Source organism: Spermophilus citellus, assembly GCF_964194105.1.
Source record: "Spermophilus citellus genome assembly, chromosome: 18".
In the NCBI taxonomy this organism is placed as follows: Eukaryota; Metazoa; Chordata; class Mammalia; order Rodentia; family Sciuridae; genus Spermophilus; species Spermophilus citellus.
Window position 1 is genome coordinate 37,442,758 of NC_138200.1, and position 5,560 is coordinate 37,448,317.

A 5,560-nucleotide genomic window follows, 5' to 3' on the forward strand; every position below is an offset into this window, starting at 1 on the left:
TTTTCTGAGGCTGTACCCATTCACACCCTGGTCAGCGCGGAATGAGATTTCTCTTTTCTGTTCCCCTGTCCCCTCCCTCCCTCCCTCTTCTTTCCTTCTATGTACTTACTCATTCAACCCAGGCTTCGGGACAGCCTGTGCCCCGGGCCTTGACAGGAGTGACACCTGCCGTCAAGCTGGGCGCCCCTGCGGGTGCTCTCCCCTCCCCCAGTGCACTAGGTAGAGGGACAGGAGCCCCCCACCGCCACTATCCGGGTCCCCAAGGGAGGGAGGAGGGGGCTGGGGAGGCGCCTGTCGCACCTTCCTTCCGGGATGCCCGAGGCTCCCCGCGGGCCGCTTCCCCTTCCACGTCCCCCGAGGGTCCATGCAGCCCTGAGGAGCGGCCACTTCGCGGTGGCCCAGGGGAGGCACCCTGCCTGCGCCCTATTCCCTTATGGGAGGTGGAGGCTGATGGCCACCCGACGGGGACAGCGGCCTCCTTCCTCCTGTTGGGGCTTCTGGGGTGCAGGAAAAGGCCGGGGCGCGGGGAGGCGAGGTCCTGACCCCCCCCCCCCCCCCCCCCGCTCCGGCCACCCACCAGCCACCGGGAGGCTCCTCTGCAGACCTGGAGGGAGCCTGCGTTGCAAGGGTAGGGCCTCGGCGCTTGCCCAGCCTTTCCCCCAGAAAGCATTTCTTCTCAGCAATTCTTCAACCCCCCCGCGGACGGCTTTACCGAGTTGAGTTTCGTTTTTCTTTTTTTTCCGGAGAATTGCTCAATTCCCCTTCTTCCTCTTTTTCTTTTTCTCCCGCGCTTGGAGCTTGGGAGCCGCCCGGGCGGCAGCGCCACCTGCTGGCAGCCCGGTGAACAGCGTGATCCAGTCCTGGATCCCTCCTGCCTCCGGAATGATTGTCCCCTGAAAAGGGACAAGGATTCAACTACTAAATGAGTTTTAAATCCGAGGATAATGGAAAACTGAAGGATTTGGCATCCCTCTCCCACTTGTATGGTGGAGGAGTGAGTTCGTTCAGCTTTTAGGGAGAGAGAGTAATATCAAAACCACTGAAAGTGTTGATTCATAAATACACACAATCTTTGTCAATTAAGAAATAAAATTAGGACTGGAGGTGAGGCTTAATGGTGGAGCGCTTGCTTTTACATATGCAGGGCTCTGAGTTCCATCCCCAGCACCATAAATTACAACAGATCAAATTAGTCGATTTTTAATAGAAATATTTAGAAATTCAGAGATGCCACTCTGGAGACTGCTGTTAAGAGAACACAAACACAAAAAGGCACGAGAATCAAGATGTTTGCTGCAGTGTTGCCTGAAATAAGGAAAATGCGATATTACTGTATGGTTACAATAACTATGGCATGTGCCTTAGACTACAATGAAACCACCCAAAGTGGCCTGTAGGAACAGGATCTATTACAGGAAGTGTTCAGGATGTGTAGTTGCAATTTAAAAAGCTGATGACTAAACAATATGTTCAAGAACCGTTTCCGATCAAGGGCACCCTGAAATGCATGCTGTTGGCACTTGTGCATTGTGGGGATGGGGCTCCGCAGAAAAGGACAGTTGTGTGTTTCCTACACAGCCTATAGGTGAGGACCTCACAAGAATCCTGGACAGGAGAGTCCTCTGTTGCCAAGAAGGAAGCATGTGATCCCGGAGCTGCTGCAGCCATCTGGTCAACACGAGGAGAGAAGGCCAAGCAGGGGAAAGCAGAACTAAGGGGGAAAGTGAGAGCGAGAGCGAGAGCGAGAGCAAGAGAGAGAGCAGGAGAGAGAGAGAGAGAGAGAGAGAGAGAGAAACTGGATGAGAAAGTTCAAGTCCTTGGCTTCCACTTGGCCCGGAAGCTGGTCTCTGCTAAGACTCTTCAGGGAATAAACCCCTCCCTTGAGAGGCTGACTCTGGTTTTGTCATGGTGACTGAGTGGTTCTGCAAGCCCAGACACAAGCTCCCCAGCTCCTTCACTTTGCAACGAGCCACTCACTAGCCAGGGGGAATGACAGAGGTATCATGAGGAGCTTTCTTCTCTTGGCCTGGGAGCCCACTCTCTTGGTGGCACAGCCAGGTGACACATCAGGGTGAGAGCATGTTCCCTTTCTGGGAAAAGACTCAAACCTGAGGTCAGAGGAGATTCCAGGGTGAAGCTGAGCTCCTGCTTTCCCTCTGCCCAGATCCCCACTCGCCCATGCGCCTGGGCTCTGTTGAGGCCCCCTCGCAGCCTGGAGTCTCCCTTGAACTCTCCTCCTGGAGTGGTCTTCTCTGGGCACCTGGCTGAAGGACAGCATTCCATCCCAGCTTGGGTTTGCTCTGCGAGTGGCCTTCTGACACACCACCTCTGTGAAAGCAAGGACCCGTCTGTCCTGGTCCCTGCTGTACCCCAGCTCTTCCCAGGGTCTGGGACATTCTGGAAGTACCAACTGAAAACACAGCTGCAGGGCCTGGGGCTGTAGCTCAGTTGGTAGAGAGCCTGCCTCGCATGCATGAGGCCCTGGGTTCAATCCCCAGCACCACCACCAAAAAAAAAAAAAAAAAGAGAGAGAGAGTGGCTTGGGATGGGGATCAAGTGATAGCGCGCTTGCCTGGCATGCGTGAGGCACTGGGTTCGATCCTCAGCACCACATAAAAATAAAATAAAGATGTTGTGTCCATCTAAAACTAAAAAATAAATATTAAGAAAAAAAAAAAGAGTACCTAGCCAGCTAGTAAGAAGGCTGTTCTGGGTGTTGACAGAGCTGGAGAGCAAGCAGGGCTGAGCACAGGGTTTGTAGTCTGGAGGCCAGGGCCCGGGGACAAGCAGCAGGCTGCCACGTCTCCAGACAGTCTGACATGATGCTGTATCACCAGGACCTCGTGGCTGGGAACTTATTTCCTCTTGCCGTATTTTCCTGTGTCTTTGGGAGTGAAAGAGAAGCCCTGGTTCGCTGATAACAGGTCTTTGCCCTCTGAACCAGGGACCACCTGTCCTGTCCCAGGCCGGGGCCTACTGGGGTAGGATGTGGTAGCAGGTTCCACTGTGGTTATTTGATAGCTACCTTCCAATTATAGCCAGTGACTCTGATTTTCCGTTTTGGGTAGTAACAGGAAGTTTCTTTTTCAAATAAATTTACATAAGTAAAAGGATACCAGCTACAAGGAAAATAGCAATTCAGTGACAAAACAGGTGGTGGCATTGTTAACAGGGCCCGAGAGGAAGGGGCGTGTGACTGAGCAGGAAGATGCCAGAAAGGCAGCATCTGGGGGAGTGGCCGTGCAGTCTGGCTCTGAACCCCAGAGGCCGGCCAGCCAGGGACAGGCCCCTGCCAGCAGGTAGAGTTGGTGGTCACTCAGCTGCTCCGAAGCAGCCTTGGCTAGTGGGCCGTGTGCTCTGAGGACAGCAAAGGGACACTGGCCTCAGGGCTGCAGCTCACCCTGAACCGAGCTTCTGCCTGGGGCCAGGAAGCCAGAAGGGCCTCAACGCAGACCCTGAGCCCAAGTCCAGCCGGGTGGCCTCGCCAAGGGTTTTCTGGAACTTGAACCTGGAATTATTTGGTCTGCCTTGCCTGTCAAAGCATATCACTTTGATGTGGATGTCCCACGTCTGGTTCTTGTACTGTCCCTGTCTCCTGTGACCTTGAGTGACCCTCTGCAGGCCTCACTTTCCCCATCTATAAACAGAGAATATGAATTAAATGGCTTTGAAGGACCATTGAGAGGACCAGGGACGCATCCCTCCCCTCCCCTCTCCTCTTCCAGTATAAGGCTCAATAACCGATCTGAGCTTACACCCCAGGTAAGTCACCTAGCCCCTCAGGGTGCCTGTGTCCTTCTCTGTACATGGGGTGGGAGCAGGGCCCACACGGGGGAAGCCTGCCTGCAGTAAGAGACCCCCAGCATCTCTGGATGCAGGTCTCACCAGCGGGCCGAGTCCCATCCCAAGGGGAGGCCCCGGACACTGGCTCCTTGGGGCTTCAGGACCACGTGCTCAGAGCACATTCCGGGGAGAGGCTGGCATGGTGCCACCAGTGAGAGCCACCTAGGACCTGGGCTGGTGCACCTGTAAGAGACAGGGGCTGGGAAGGGGGAAGGCCAGGTGGGGAGGAGCCTAGGAAAGTACCTGCCTGGGCTGATTTTCCTCAAGGGCCCCCCCACCCAGTCAGTTTGCAGGGAAACGTCACCTGCAGGGGGCAGGAGGGGGTAGGAGGAGGGGTGATCTCGTTAAAGTGGCTATTCTGGCTGAGCAGGCTGAGGTGGGACTGAAGGTCTGTGTTTCCCCCAAGCTCTGGGGAGGCTGCTGGACCCCAGCCCCACCCAGGGTCTTGAGGGCAGGTACTCCTCACCTCTCCTGTGGCCCAGCTTTTGTGAAAGCAGGAGAATTTCGGCCCAGCTTCCTTCCAGCTCCCCAGAGCCCCCTGGAACAAGGTCTAAGTTAAATGCACAGTGGAAAGGGCCCAAGAAAACAGGAAGTGGGGTATCCCCGTGGGTCACCGTGAACCATGAGGGACACTCCCTGGGGCAGGGCCTGAGAATTCAAGGACTTATTCCCCAAACCCAAGAAATGAGTGGGTCTCTGACTCCTGGAGCAAATGGCATGTGTCAGGAAGATATGGCCATCACGGTCATCCAGGACAACCCACAGTGGACGAGGACACTGTGCACATGACCAGCAGAAACTCCACCGGACCCACGGGCTGCGGCTGTTGGGAGAACTGGGAGAAGAGCATGAGTGTCATGCGCTGGGGTCCCAAAGCTGCCTTTTGTGGCGGCTCCTGATTATTCAGGAGCTGGAGTAATCCTTTACCTGAGAATCATGTCAGGATCCAGTCCTTCTGCAGGTGGTAGTGATGGGGGACACCCCTCTACGATTGTGTAGGTATTTCTACCCCATATGGGTATTTTCTGTGTGTGTGCACGCCACACACACACACACACCACACACACACCATATATTTGTGACTTTTGAGATGCACAGCGTCTTCACCTTATGCTCCTTCTTGACCTAGATCCACGCTGACTTCCTTTAGAGAGAGCTTGCAATAGCAGTTGCAGGAACACCTCCAAGTGAAACCGCTTTGACACGACTGCTCTTCTGGAGCTATTTTGGACCACACTGTTGTACTCAGCCCCCAAACGTGGGTGAGCACAAGCTTGCAGTCCAAATTCTCTGACATCCCCCCCTCTACCCATGCCAAGCTTGATTCATGCAAATGTCCTCTTGTCCCTCCCTGCCCAGCAGGTGTCTTCATCCACTTGTATTGTTGCTATCACTGAATAGCACAGACTGGGACATTTATAAAGAACAAATATTTACTCAACTCAGGGTTCTGGAGGCCCCACATCTAGGGGATGCAGCTAGTGAGGACCTTCCTGCTCATGAGGATGCAGAATCCCATGGCAGGGCGGGGATCACCAGGCAAGACAGAGCAAGTGGGTCTGCTTGGGTATCTCTTCCTCTTTTAAAGTCACTAATGCAATCATGGGGTTCCCACCCTAATGGCATCACTAATCCTAACTGCCTCCCCAAAGTCCCACCTCCAAAAACCATAGATTAAGTTTCTACCCTCATAATACCTCACAGTGGGGATTAAATT